The sequence below is a fragment of the Hippoglossus stenolepis genome, chromosome 2 (genome assembly GCF_022539355.2).
Source record: "Hippoglossus stenolepis isolate QCI-W04-F060 chromosome 2, HSTE1.2, whole genome shotgun sequence".
NCBI classification, from domain to species: Eukaryota; Metazoa; Chordata; class Actinopteri; order Pleuronectiformes; family Pleuronectidae; genus Hippoglossus; species Hippoglossus stenolepis.
Genome location: NC_061484.1, coordinates 14,622,346 through 14,638,193, shown reverse-complemented (window position 1 = coordinate 14,638,193; position 15,848 = coordinate 14,622,346). Strand labels below are relative to the sequence as shown.

Genomic DNA, 15,848 nt, shown 5'->3' with positions numbered 1-15,848 from the left:
TTCTGCTGAGAAACATAAACGTGGTCAGCACAGGTCTCGAAAAGTGGTAAAGCATATTAACTGAAGCCCCATTACGGGCTTGAACACAGTTAATTCTATTTCCGTCTGTGTTTGTTAGCAGGATTACGCAAAAACTACTCCGCTGATTTCCATGAAATGCTGTGGAGTTTTGGATGATGACCCAAGAAAGTATCCATTAAGTTTTGGTGCCGATCTGGATCAGGGGGCAGGTCCAGGAATCTTTTCTCACTTTCCTCTGACTTTGCAAGATTTTCCCTGATTTCCCAGTGAATAATTCATGGATCTTGATGGAAAAAAAAAACCAGCCAGTATAGGGGACTGATATTTATGAGTTTGTGCAATTTGGTGCAGATCCAAAAGAGAATCTGGATCAAGTGAATTTAAATGTGGTTTAATTAAGGGACTGTTGGGCGTTGAGGGAAATTAAATCTGAAAACTACTATTTGATCTTCTACATGTTAAAACTAACTGGGTAACTTATCCCAACATCTGATGTATTCAATCTTATACTTCTCACAAGTGGTTGAATTTAAATGTGGTTTCATAAGGGGACTGTTGGACCCTTTTCTTTTGCAACTGACATTAAACAGTTCCAGGTTTTAAATTGGACTTTATACATTTTGGAGACACCCAGCGAACTGTGTCCCCTCCTACGACAATATCTAATATATCCTCAAAGCTATCTGATTTCTGACTTATGCAGCAGGGACTCCATCTGCATGTCTAAGATTTGAGACAAACCAAATCCTGGGGTCACATGAAAAAAACAGTAACTGTGTGTGGAAAAGAAAAATGCTGACATTTTCATCTATCAATCAAAATGCCGCAGAAGTCTGCATATGTTTCCCTTGAGGAAATCCGCTCGTCGACCAGTATTGTGGAGTTGCAAAATCATTCTGTGTTCGAAGCAGAGATCGACAGAGAGTATCAATAAAGAAATGCGGCAGAGGATTCTTGGTTTTTAAAAAAAGGGTGCATGTTGCTGAATCAGCTTAAGGACCATTGTTTCAGGCAACTGTGGCTCAGGAGGTAAAGAGGGTCGTCCATTAACCAGAAGGTCAGTGGTTTGATCCCTTGCGTCACTAGGGTGTATTCTGAAGTGTCCTTGGCCAAGATAACCCAAATTTCCCCTGACGGCTGTACCGACAATGTAGGAATGGTGTGTGATAGTAAAAGCGCTGTGTAAAGAAGCGCTGTGTGAATGGATGAATGCAACTTGTACTGTAAAGTTGACTCTAAATACGCTCTATACAAACACAATCCATTTTCCATTTGCTTCCTCTCATTCCGTAGTTTTTGTCCGAATGTTTCTCAGTGCTTTACATTGTCTGCTGCAAAAAAATGTAAAATGCCATCATTACAGAATACTGAGTGCAGAATACTGCACTTTGTTGCCGCTACTATTGTCTCAGCTATACATCCGATTTGGAGCGGATTGGAAATGTTTGCACAATAGGCTAATTGGACAGGCGGGGAATTATATTTTGTCGATTTGGAGGAACACAAGCATTAAACTGCCTCACGCTTTTTGGCAACAATTTGTGTGTGAGGCTCAGTTGGTTAATTAAAGTTTTGAAAGACACACACACACAAACACACACACATGCACAGAGTCTGGAATAGAGACAAGGCCCAGCTGAGTCCCACCAATGACAGTCAAGGACACACCGCCACCAAGCCGACATGATTATCCCGCACCTCTCCCGCTCTAAGGGAGGACTGCTAATGAACAGAAACATCCCTCGTTCACCCCGGGACCCTCCCTCTCTCTTTTTCTCTCCCTCTTTTTTTCTCTCTCCATCTCTGTCTCTCTCATGTTCACACATGCACGTACAACAATTGCCTTTCTCCCATGATCTCACTGACTTGCAATGGCTATAGGCTCAACTGGCTCTCACTCATTCCAGTTGTGCTGTCCAATCCCCCAGTTTAATGTGCATGCATCTGTGAACTGTACACGTGCATTAACATGTTATTTTTAATACCCTCACACTTTATTTATTGTTCATGATCTTTTCCCCCTTTTTCCTGGCTTGAACCTCATCATGTAGTTTGCAGAGTAAATACAGAAAAACATGCGAGTACGCCCAGCTCTCTAATTCCACTGTCTGATAAATGATGCTGTTTTGCATTTGATTACCTCAGCCGATCCCGCTGATTTATCGTTGGTGTGTGTGTGTGTCCCAGAGCTGCTTCTTCTATGTTATGCTAAACAGTCGCACAATTTCACAAGTCCGACTCCACTGAGGGTTCTTAAAAATCTTTTTATAGTAACATTCATATGAGAATATTACATCATGCTACATTCCGAGCTTGAGGCATCGTGAGAGGAATTATCTATGGGAAAAAATAAAACTGACACCAACGTGACGACCAAGGCTGAAGGAGGTGGAAGTTTGCATGACCTTATTCTGACTTTGAGCAGGCGTGGAGTTTTTATTCGCGAGTGTGTGTGTGTGTGTGTGTGTGTGTGTGTGTGTGCGTGTGAGTTTTCGTTCGGGTGTGATGCCACAGGTCCAGACCATCTGTTAGAGCACAGAGGTCGCCTCCTGCCAGCAGCATCTGTGTGCAGAGCATGAAGCGTGACACATACAAACACATGGAGGATGAGCTTATGTCTCTATAGCTGCACTTATTTCTGTCAAGGAAGCACACCAATTCACATACCCAGTAATGTGAAAGTTGCATATTCAGATTGCATTGCTCAGGCTGTCAGAAGGCAATTCTTTTTTACATATAACTTGTCTTTGTGCAAACACGCTCTTGATTTGCTGTTTTTTTCCACATCCTTCTCTGCACTCGTATCTTATCATGTTTTGCCAGATGGAGAGAACGAAGTGTTCTCAAACAGCAGAATTGTACCCAATGTAGTAAAGCTGGTCACTGCGGCATGTAGCCCACATTAAAGTACAGTAAGGAAGCTTTTGTTGCAAATCAACTTTCGTACTCCGGAAATTTGTATCTTCAAAAGGTGCAATTATGTGCCTGAAGTAAGCAAAATGTACCTTTGTAATGAAACAGTAACAACGAGCAGTAGTGAGAAAATCACTGTGCTACACACTTAAATATTTTAAACCTTATAATAGGTGGATAAAGATTTTTTAAAGTCTGGTCTTGTGTGAATTTGGGATTTTGGACAACCAAAAAATTTGCCTCTACACATCAACTGGAACAATAGTCAGCAGCTGTCCGCCCTCGAACACTGTTTGATAGAGGCAGTCTGAAAAGCACCATTACTGAGAATTGAATCTGTTCTTTGCAGTGATGGATGAGTGTTGTTTTTTTCTGCCTTGGCAGCGCAGGTGCCTCAGTGTGAGTTTGGCCTTCACTGGTTTAATACTGTGCTATTCTCGCCTTTAGTTCAGGTTGCAATTTTTACACACTTTCTTAATATCTCAGAAACTGTATTTTGAGTCTTGCAGAATTGAAAAGTGCATGTCTAAGGGGCCTGCTGTCTGTATGTATAGTGTGTGTGTGTGTGTGTGTGTCTTTGTTTGTGAACTTGAAAGAGACAAAGACAAAGACAGTGTCTAAAACTGTCCATTTTGTCCTCTATCCCCACTTTTTATGATGACACCCCTTTTTAACACTTAACTTCCCCTTCTGTCTTGGTGCCTCTATCCTCATCCCCTGTAAAACAGAGCAAAGTGCAGAACTGACGTCACTTGAACTTGTACCTATGTAGTGTCCTTTCTCCAGTCAATGAAGAAGAGTGGGAGTCACAGGGCTCAGCATTAAACAGGAAATGTGCCTTTGCAAGTAGATTCGATATTATTAACACCTGCAGATTTACAGTATTTCTTCAAATATGTCTTTATAAAATACCAAATCACATATACTTTGTATACATCAGTGGATAAACGGATCGATCTCATTGCTTCAAACCAATATGAAATCTTTCATAGATAGCAATATTGAGCATTTATTAGCTCAGCTTCTTCCTGCTTCACTTTCAATGAGGGCTAATGGAACGGTAGGGAGGTGTGCTCTCTTTCCATGTACCGCCCGCGAGTTTTTGCAATTTTTGGCTTCGAATACATTTTGAAAGTGGTCCCGACTGAAATGTATTCACAAGCAATACCACTTAGAAATGACTCTGTGGTATTCAGCTGAGCGTGCACTTTACTGAGTCTGAATGATGCCTTACAGGAAGGTGTCAAACAGCTGAATCAGTGTGACCAACAGGATGCATTCTCTGTCATTCATTCCCCTGCAGAGTCTGTTTTTTTTTTTTTCTCCGTTTGCATTGTTAAATGTGCTTGTGTTGTTAAATCTTCAGAGACGAAACTAAACAGTTGGGACTGTTGGGACTGTGTGGTTGTGCGCAAAAACATTACCCATGTGTCATCTCTGTGCCCTGAGTCTTATTAAATAAATGAGTCCACTCTTCCTCTCTTTCTGTCTGACCCTCCCTCCCTTATCTCTCCAGACCAGTGCTGAGAGTCTGGGTAAAGCTCTTCTGTCCATCTGTCTGTCCTGTTATCCATAATTAGTTTCCAGACACTATCTTCTTCTCTTCAAAGCAGATCATCTGGCTTTTCTGTAACAGCACCGTTGCCCCCAACCTCCCTCTCTCTCTCTCTCTCTCTCTCTCTCTCTCTCTCTCTCTCTCTCTCTCTCTCTCTCTCTGCCCCCAAATCTGTGCCAGCAGCATTTCTTTCATTGCTGGAGGCCAGTGAGTAAAAACCCTGGACCCCTCCTCACTACCGCTGTTACCATCCCTCTTTTCCTTTTTTCCTACTTTCTGTCTCGTCTGCAGCCCATGTTTTATTTGGGCGTTGCCTGATTTAAATCATTGATTTTTCTCCACAGGCTCAGGATCCTCTCTCCTTTCCCTCCCTCTCTCCTTGCAGATTTTTGTTTCTCGGACCCCCCCTCCCCATTTTCACATTCAATGAATTCATCCCTCTTTTTTTTACATTCCCCTTTCTTCCTCTCTTTCTTTCTCTCCTTCTTTTTGCCCCTCATTTTCTTTCTGTTTGTTTAATTAGGTCGCTGATTGTCCTGTGATGTGTGGCCTGCATATAAAAGCTGTCACAGGAGCTCAGTTCTGGATCAGTGCCTCTTCCTTCTCCCCCCCTCTTTCTATCTATCTCTCTTTCTTTCACCCTCTTTCATAAACAACATAGTTATACTCACACACACTCACACAAATTACCATGGGGGCTACAACCTTTCATTGCATTGTTTTGAATTTAAAAACATGATATACAACAACATAATGTAAATGAGTGCAGTAGCACAGTCTTCAAACTTTAAAAGTGGGGCGATGAGAGGACAGTAAGTCACTTACAGCATGTTACTGTATAAATATGATCCATAAATATCACTGTGAACTCAACCAAAAGGCTTTTGATTGAATGAATAAAGACTGGAATAGTCAAAAGTTGATATCCATTGTTTGGAAGTGTTTCTTCATGCTTTTTTCAAAAGTTTTGTATTGTGCTTTACACTGTTGATCCTAAAAATGATGTAACATTGTTGACTCCAGCTGTGGAGATCATAGCACGGAGAAAGAAATGTAGGAAGAAATGAGGAAGATTCTTGTTGCACAAACTGTTTCAACAGGTGTTTCAGCAGAATGTTAAGCTCCACAGTGTCACAACACACACACACGCACGACACACACAGACACACAATAACCTCGGGTGGCTCATAACCTTTTCCCATGCTAACAAGAACTGTGAGTAAATAGAGGAGCCATTTTCATGAAAGTGTTACAGAGACCAACTTCCTGTGTCAACAGCCAGGTGTCACCACAGCAGTGGTGAGCAAATTAAATACTACTCCCAGTGGTCCAGTGGTACTCACAAAAAATACAAAATACTCAAATGCTCATGAATATAAAAGAAGCAATAAATATCACTGTTATTAAAAACAAGCCCTAAAATATTTACTGCATAGAAAGAAGTGGTGTATCATGAAAATGCCACATTTGGCCACTTGTTATTTCTTTGGTTTCTGCCAGACATTTATTTTTTATTTTTTATTGCTAACCCATAAACAAGTTGACACAGAAGGATGACTTGGCAGCATTGACTTAGTCACTCAGACACCCTCTGCCCAAAAGCAATACAATAATGAAAGACCATAAAATATGTTGTTTTGAATTCAAATTGCATCGGTACCAATATCAGAATGGACTCTTAAAAAATATAGAAGTAGTATAGTAGAAAAACATATAAACTTATAAAACTAAGTATAATAGCAAGGTACTGCTATATTACATTGCATCTGCTGTGGTAGCACAAAACTGTTAAAAGCGTCACCTTCCCTTACAGGAAGAGGAGTAACCAATGAAATAATGTGACCAATAAAAGTTAAAAATGTGTGATTTCAGGCTGTGATAATAAGTCCTGTCCTCCCTAGTTAATCCAAATACCTTCTGTGTGCTCTTTGTTTATCTCATTGCAAAGTGCATTTACATTCCAATGCTCTGGTCAATAACTTCCTTTCATGGTTCAGTGTTTTCTCTCCTGTCTGTGAGGATAATTAGCAGCCATTGTTAGTGGCATTGTTTCAGTTCAGCTCACACAGAGCGCCCTCCCTTTACCCACTGGAACCTTTCAACAGAGGAAGTGAAAACCTCAATGTATTCCCCAACGTCCCGCTAAAGCTCTGTACTACTTCCTCTTCAGCTTGTATCAAAATAACAGTTAATGTTTTGCAGCAAGTGTTGTTTTAACTTTTTTAATTTTGTTCATCCCTTTCTCTCTGCTCTCTCTCTCTGGTTTTAATCAGACTTGTCTTTATTTTCCTCTTCGTCACCTCCTCATCGATTCCTGTGTCACCTGCTGTCTCAGAGGTCTGGTAGTGATTTGATAGATGGATCCTTTGGTCTCGTATTGATCATGGAGCTTTGATCTGCTGTCAGTCAGGTGTTAGTCAGACCTGCTCAGCATACTGACAGAGTAGATTCTCACTATTTGCTGTGGCCAATGTTATTATTTTTTTTTTTTTATGTTTTGTAATTCTATACAGTATATCCAACAGCACATATCAGCCTGTTTGCAGAAAAAGGAGATATTGAATCAATCATGCATTTATTATCTGTGCCCATTAACCTGTATGAAATAAATCTAAACAAGGAGCCTCATTCACCAAGAAGAAATTTCTGCTTAAAACAGTTTTTACAAAGATTCTGACATTCACCAATGTTTTCTCTGCTGGGATTTGTTCTTATGTAAGAACAGAATCAATGCACGATGAAGAACACACATACAGAATATTTGGTCTATACTGTGAACTCAAATGTTTACATTTTGAATGCAAGCTAAGCACCAAATAACACATTTTAAACCCATGATCATGTTGAAGAGGACAATAATTAGTCACAAAAATAGGTCTTTAGGTTTTACTCGCTGGTGTATATTTAATTTGTCCCATGTCTCGTGGTTTTACAGCAACAGATGTTACCGCGCACTGAGCAGGACCTGAACCCGAATATTATTTAAATCATTTTGTCTGAACCCGAGCCAGCATGTCCGCTCCCGATGGGTCCTGTCAAGTTCGGTTGGTGCTAACATTACGTGATAGTGGATGTGACCAACTTGAACCTTTAACTTGCCTTGGTTTTTATGGATCTAAATTGAATGTTGCTGTAACTACATATTACTAACGCTGAGGTGCATCCTCTGTGTCTTCTCTTCTTACTTGACACTCGCTTTTCATTCATAACCATGCCAGAGTACATTGTGTCCCTCTATATACAGATGCAATCTACCCATGTAAACAGTAATCAATCCCTCCACGACACCGTGCGAGGTTCCCTGAAGGCATCACTAACCCAGTGGCCTCTTTTCACTCATATTGCATGGCAGCCACATTGTCACCAATATATAGATTTGTCAATGGCTCATCCTGTACACGTCTGAGCTGCAGGAGTCCTGATGTGAAAGCCTGAGCAAACGTTGCTGTAAAGTTGATTGTTCATTCATTCAAAGATGATATCTGTTGTTGTGACATGGCCTCAAACAGCAGGAGATAGTATTACCCAGACGTTTGCAGTGCTGCTCGTGCTTTCTGTGTTGGGCTGTCTGCTCTAAATGGTTTAAATGGATCAAGGGCAAGACTTTCAAATGAGGAACTTCATACAGGAAGTTGCTCTTTGTTTGGCATTAAACCCTCATGTTTTTATGACAGGAAGTCATACCTTTGATGGAGCGTAAACAATTTTTTCTGCTTCACACCTCATGTTGGTATGAGTGTAAATGTATGCGTTATTGTGAGGTATTGTTACTTTTGTGTTTGTGTATATTGGGCATATGTAAAAATCTGTAAATGTGCATCGCCTCCTGAGGAAGATTAGTGTTGTTAAACTAACCTGAAATGTTAGAATATTTAAAGGTGCAATATGAGTCTGTCAATCAAAACAATAACAAAAGACTTAATTTGATGACGTCTTGAAGCAGCGGGGGTTCATGAGAGTTGTCGTCTTCACCACTATTGCCGACCTACCTGATGCAACTCGGGCGCAAGTCATGTTAATGGTTGAGGTAATGAATAATCGGGATCCATTACGAGTGACCAATGCAAACAATGGAAGGAAAAAACAGCAGACTGGCTAACCTTGTGTTTTCCCTTCGTCAGATGTTGCCCTGGAAGTAAAGCGAGTTGACGGAATGCAAATGTAACAAGATAAAAAACATCCCGTTACTCTGAATAAAATTGGGGATTTCTCCGTGTTTGAACATTGTTGGAAACATTTTGGAAAAGTATACATACACACAGGTAGTCGTTTTTTGGAAATTCAAATGATGAATTGTTACACATTATATCTTTAAATGAATTTGTCGCCTTGGTGATTCTCTTCCTCTAAGTGCTGAACGTCCCTCTTTACTTCACGTCCTGTCCTTTCCTCATATCCAAATGATCTCCTACATTTGTTTCAGTCTGACGTTGTTAGACTTAGATATTAATGGCCTCCGGTGTCAAGCTATAAAGCAGTGGAAATGATCCTGCAGATTTCAGGCTGCTTCGGTCTGTCTCACTCTCCCTGACTCGTTCACTCACTCTGCCTCTGACCCCTTCTTCTCGCTGTCTCTGCTGCCTACACTGTCACGTTGTGCAGTCCATGTTCGCATGCTGTCAGATCTCATTGGCTCTGTTACTGGAACAGATGTCAACTTCAACTGTGCAGAGCTCCTCCAAACCGTAGTCCTGTATAATGATAGAGGATAATTATGGGATCTAAAGCGTAACATTATAAATGTATCTGTAGTTATCAATTATGCCAGAAGTTATACATCTGCCCTGTAGCCTCATCAGGTCTGTGCCATGATTCAGACTGGACTTATGGAAATTATCAAGTGCAGTCTCTAGGCTGGAGAATCAACTGTGTACGTGTATTGAATACTCTGGGCTGGTTGAAGGAAACATAGACTACATCCAGGCTGCTACATTTGAGTTTTGAAAACGCTTCACCACTCCTGCATTTACGCTTGCCGTCCACACTACTCTGGAGTTGAGAGTTGATCGGTTTGGAAGCGCTGCGGCCCAGTTTTGGTTTGAAAACTCCACCGCTGCTTTTGGACGTTTGTGGCGCAGTCTCCCACATTCACTTCCTGATTGTTTTTTATCTGTCCTGACTCGGCCACCAGCAGTGAATGTAAAATGTTGTAAACATCGTCAGGCCAAGAATAAAAATCCCATCGCTTCCTGTTTACACCAGCACGCACAAGGCCAGAGTACGAGAATTGTCACGTGATATACGTTTTCACGCTTGTTTGAACTGAGATAATTACAGTTTAAAACGCCATTTTAAAAATGTATTTGTGTGGATTTAGCCCAAGTCCAGTTACTTGCTGGGTGCAGCTCAATTACTTGAAGTCACTTTTACTGTTTCAAAGAGAAAGCTGCAACTATGCATCACCACAGGCCATTAAAACAGGCAGGTTAAGAACAGACACATAGAAGAACTGCTGCCCTTAATCTGAAATTCAATTTGTTACACAAACACAATAAAAGTTCATATGTGACATAGAAGAAGTGCATAGAAGCATGTTTAGAGAACATTTAAATCTGTGCATGAGTCTCATATGTGCAGATATCTGGCTGCAGCAGAGTTGTTCCGAGCATCCACTGTGCTCAGCCCAAACAAGCAGCTCTACCAGCCCACTGCCCCCTGAAGAGCGTCCCTGCCCTCGTTTATTTCTCGTATGCTTCTCCTGCTCTCTCCCTCTCTCTTCTCTCTCCCTCTCTCCCTCTCTAGCTCTGCCCATGTCTTCCCCCACCCTCTTCCTCTCGATCATTCGTCTTGCTGCATTGCGAACCCCAGCAGCTGGTGGAGAATCCCCACAGAGCAGCTTCAGCCGAACTCTGCAACACATACAATTAGTTGGGTTTGTGTTTTTTTTAATACAGAGTGGATGCACTTTATGATGTACAGTATGTGAAGGTGTGTTTACTCCAGTCCTGTGTCCAACCCTCTGTGAGGACTATGATGCAGATTGTCCAGCTATCATCTCCACCTTGCCCCTTACTATTTAACCATCATGCAAAGTAGTATAACAATGTCATCCCCTCTCAGAATAACTTTAACATAACCGTGTTAACTCTCTGTGAACGGGCCTCGGTCCACAGCTATGTGTTGCCTTCTTGAATGAGGCAGGTAGACATGAATAGAATTGTAAATGGCTTCTGTGAAAAGGGGGAAAGGGGCCAGCCCTCCAACAAATTGCACATAAACAAACAGCCACAGGCCATTGGTTGAGCCACTGCCAGCGTCTCTGAGAAGTGAAGGAGAAAGAAAAGCAAATGAGAGAGAGAGAGAGAGAGAGAGAGAGAGAGAGAGAGAGAGAGAGAGAGAGAGAGAGAGAGAGGAGATTATAGGAGGGGTGCATTCCTTTCCACATAATTAGGTTTTATTTGGCTCCCTAAGCTTGGATCATATCTCTCCCCTCCTCTTCATCATTTTCTCTCCCTTTCTCTCTCTCTTTCTCATCACTTCATCAGACTTCTTGCAACAAGCACCGGGACCCGAGCCTCCGTGGCTCTCTGATAGAAGCAGCACATGAGTCATGATATTAACACTAGAGCACTGAAAATATGTCAGTCACACATTTGTGTAATTTTAGCAGGATTAATATTCAGAGTAACCTTCTGTTGAGGAGAGACCTCAACTTCCTAATAATGAAATGTGATCCATTGGGTAAAGGAACTTCAAGCAAGATAAGAGTATTAAGGGAAGTTCTCAGATGACAATATTCACTGAGAGCTGATCGTAATGGTGGAGATACTCAGTCTTCGAAAAAGGTGGAATTCAAAGCAAACTTGCAGCTCTAAGGAATGTAGAGACTTACCACAACCTGTGACAAAACATAATAGCACAATTTTTCAGTGCTGACTCTCAAGTCGTTTTCTGTTTCCCGGAGTCAGCATTCAACTATGGGAGCAATTACAAAGATACAAGAGAATAAGATGTAGCTGTAGCCAGGAGAGTGATTGAAATGTCCTGCAGTGCTGAGATATGAATTTAAAAAGACAGAAATTATAAATATTATGGAGCATGCACTGAGATAAGTGATTGAGGTGAGTCACCTTCATTTGATTAACCAAAGTTTGACCCACTTGCAACAACATGTCCACTGTTGTAGGGTTGGGGAGTAACTGGATTTATGATGGAGCTGGATATTACTGTTTGTATAAGTAGATTGTCACTCAGTGGAGCGCAAATACCACCAAGGCCCAACAGTCCCATGATGAAACCACATTTACAGTCACTACATTTGGATCTGCACCAAATAGCACACTCATAAATAACAGTCCCCTCAATATGCCTGATTTTTTTCATTAAGATTCATAAATGATTAAATCTGTACTAAAAAAAACCTCCCAGTGTTAAAGAAAGTGGAAAAAAAATCTGCCCTCCGTGGATCTGTGACAAACTTTAATGGATTCTTTCTTGGCCCCTGTCCCATCTCCACCCAGTTTCTTAGAAATCCGTGTGGCAGCTTCTGCTTAATCTTTCTGACAGCCAAACAAACAGAGAGGGGTGAAAACATAACCTCCTTGGTGGAGGAAAAAAGGCTGCCGCATCTATTGATTAATTTGTAAATAAATAAATAAATAAATAAATAACAAAAATAATTGTCTATAAAATGTCAGAAAATAGCAATGTGATTTATTGTGATTTAACAGCTGTTTTTTTCTCTTCTCAAAAGTCTCAGGACAGATTCAAGTGTATTTCTTTTTAGCTCTTGACAGTTTTAGCCGAGAAAAAATGCCTCAAGCTGATTTTCTGCCGCTCTTCATCACTCCCCCTCCCCTCTTTTCTCTCTGTTTTGCTTCATTGTGACTAACCACTATGTGTTTTCTTCTTCTTTTTGACCCGTCTTGTGGAATCTGCTGCATCACTGAAGACAAACAGTTTCAGTTTGAGAGGCAACAATCACCTCCCTCCTCCCCTCTCGTCTCTCTCTCCCTCTCCAGAGCCCACACAGCCTCTGGCCCTCGTCCACACATCACCAGCAGACACAGGCAGGCGGGGCTCCATATGCAAATATAGCCTGAGTGGGCGGTGAAGCCAGTGCAGCAATGTGAGGACTCTTAGCGAGCCCCGCCCACAGAAGCCAGTTGCCAGGCAACCGCAGGCAAAGGGTGAGCGAGGGAGAAGGAGGGGGGGGAGGCGGTGCCATGAATTCAACAACTGTTGCCTGATCTGAGCTCTCCCCTCTCAGTGTGTGAACGAGTCAGCCGGCGAAGGAGAGCAGCCAGAGAGGGACAGTGTGTGAGGGTGCAGAGTCTGTGCTTGTGTGTGTGTGTGTGTGTGTGTGTGTGTGTGTGTGCATGTGTGTGTTTGTGCACGTGTATGCATGTGCGTGTGTCTGTGTGTGCGTGTGAAACAGAGAGAGAGAGGAAGTGCAGGTGAAGCCAGGCAGTGTTTTAAAGTGGATGGTACATTGCACTCCTCTCTGCCTCTCGCTGGACTATTCCACCAACAAGGACTCACCCTTCGGACTATCCGGACGCTTCCTCCTCCTCTTGGGAACACCTGTGTGCATGTGTGTGTGTGTGCAAAGGAGACAACAGACTTGGCCCTGCTGAGGGTCTCTGGCTGGGGGAGAAGGGGGGACTGCTGCTGACCATGGACTCCCCTCACTAGTAAACGGGGTAAGGAACCAGACTGCAGCCTGCCTGCTGAGAGAGGGGGCGGGGGGGTCATGGCAGATTATTTGACAGACAGACACAGTCTATATGTTGGGGAGGGGGCTGGCTGTTTCAACAGGGGGCAGCTCAGATGCAGTGCAGAGTCCATTGTCCGCTGCCTGTGTGAAAGTGTGCTGTTGCATACAGTGGACCCAGCCTCACTGCTTTGCGTGTCTGTCTTGCTCAGCTGTTCGTGACTGTGTCATCACTGTCCTGTGTCGCTCTCTTTTCATCCTCCTTTGCTTCAGGTGCATCCTCCCATCGTTTCTTTTTCTTCTCCTCCGTCTCTCCTTGTTCACTTTCTGTTGCGGTTCAGCGTCTCTCTGAGGGTAATGGGATTGATTGGGAAAAACCAGGGTATAGCTGGAAGGAGAGGGAAAGATTAAAAAAAAGAAGTGTGCAGTCCCAGTAAGGTGGATATAGATTGACCACGCAGGTGTTGATGGACTGAAAAGAAAAGGAAATGGAGGAGAAATGAGTTTTGCTTGAGTTTTCGATATCTAAATGTATGATTCAAGTTTCTTATTCACGTTTAGTTTGACGATAGTTCAATATTGAAAATGATGCAGGAGGAAGAGCATGTTTTCACACAACTAATCGAAGAAATCATAGAACTTTGTATAATATTGGATTTTTTACTACGACCTCTTTTAGATATCGTAAGTTATGTTACAGTTAAATAAAATGTCTCTTTCTGAGAGCATCGCCCTTTTAAAAATAGACTTAACTATATTTTATATTGTAAAATGATCTGTAGAGTAAAGGATAAATCAATAATACATGTGCTGTTTTTAACCGTCTGATCGTGACAAGTCAGTTGATGATATCAGCCTGTTGACAACAGAACTGTTGCGTGCACTTTTTACCTTCTAAGATTAATTCACAAGTCCAGAAATAGAATCAAAGGCAAGGTGAGTTTTATTTGTATAGTGGGTTCCCAGCAGCAACATGTGACGTCAGACTCTCTGGTGGTTTTGAATACTCCTGGTCTGTGACCGGACGTTACATAATGAGATTTACTCTTCTCCTGCTGAGCTGGAATTCTCTGCTTATTGTCCCACACCCGAAGCATTCCTATAGACTTTTGTTTTCAAATAAAATCCCTATTTTTCATTTATTACATTACATCAGATTAAATTAGACTCAACCTTGTCATTATTGCACATGAAACTGCACAGAGAGCAAGTGGGCTACAGAGACAACAACATGCACTGGCATATTATTGTCATAACATTGATTCTTTCTACATTTATTTGATTTAGTTTCCTTAAACAAAACATTCAGCCAAATGTCTTTGACAGGGCACAACCTGTACACCAGGACTAGAATAACTAGATTAACATGCGGCACTGAGCTGTTCTGGATAAATGGAGGATAATCTGCAGCAGTCAAAACAGTCACTCCTTATTGACACAGAGAAGAAGAAGCATTTCTAAAGAGGAACACAAATATCTTCACACAAAACAATTACATCATCTGAGTCACTGAGTTTCGTATTGCACTCTAGTTGTTATTACACAAAACATCTACACAAGCCATTTTAAATTCTTATTTTGCTTTTAGAAGATGTTCTAATGGGTTAAACAGACGTTTGAATAACAACATTCACATGCAACAAATGACGAGAGGCGGCGGCTCCACCACCTGCTGAGGGTCGGCCACCAACGACCCACTGAAGGGCCCTCGTTCAATAGGCAGCAGCAACAGGCTCAACAAACAGTCGCTCGACAGAAAGACAATGCACTTTGCACAATGCACGAGGTTCTTTCTTTTCAGCCGACATGACGTTTTTTGACACAGAGTGGTTGTAGATGCGACACACTTCGGCTGTGAGATGACGAACTCAAACAATAAATGATAACATTTATTTTTTGTGCGGCTACAAATGTGTCAGGTTGTTGTGCGACACTCCCACCTCCAGTGTCGGCTGTAGGACTAAGAACAAAACAAAGTCATGACTTTGGTTTGACTTGTGTGTAAATGCTGACTTCCTCTCTGGTGTGAAGCAGCAGTGTGTGTAGTTGAAACATACAAGTGGTTGTCGAGCACTTGCTTATAAAGGGCTTTAGAGAGAGAAACATCAAAATATAGGGCACAAGATGAACAAATATTTACCGTAAATTAAATTCTAAAATAATTTGATTAAAAGAGAAAATAAAAAGCTGCTAACAATTATCCAGCTCACCCCGCAACCTTAACCATGATGGATGGATGGATGGACTTGCATTGTTGAGTTAACCTAAGTGTGCACATGTGAGGCTACAGCCAGGATATAAAAGAGGAACAGATGGGGAAGATCTGACAGTGAGGTTTCTAAAACTCCTTTTACACCAACATTTGCAGGAATACGCAGGTTTTAAACCTTTCCTGTTGCCAGTAGACGCACGAGCGCACGAGTGCACTGTCAACTGAGGCGCTCTCTCACCTTGCTGCCTTGCTGAATGCAGATAAATTGAAAAGCCAAGAGCTGATGCATTACGGTCGATGTTGTTGCACCTCTTTTTCTGTCCACACAGTGTTCTACCTCCGAGCACCCAAAGCCTGCTCAAACTTGATTGGTCAAACCAGAAATGGAAACCAGAAGGCTTCTGGTCCCAAAATGCTAAATGCTGTGAAGACTCCTATAGGACATTGTAGTCCAGTTAAGACGTATGGATGTCTATGTGACTAGACAGCTAACT

The 15,848-nt window shown here is 42.0% G+C and overlaps 1 protein-coding gene across 3 annotated transcripts in view; it reads left to right on the top strand.

Moving 5' to 3' along the window:
- Nucleotides 1–15,848, top strand: part of rab11fip4b (RAB11 family interacting protein 4 (class II) b) — a 51,707-nt gene that overhangs the window by 12,810 nt on the left and 23,049 nt on the right. Inside the window, exon 1 of one of the 3 annotated variants that reach the window (XM_035181711.2) lies at nucleotides 12,684–13,131. The exons of the other annotated variants lie outside the window; for them this stretch is intronic. The gene's annotated coding sequence lies outside the window, so the exon portion shown is untranslated. Of the gene's footprint in view, nucleotides 1–12,683; nucleotides 13,132–15,848 lie in introns of those variants that run through there. 3 annotated transcript variants of the gene reach the window in all.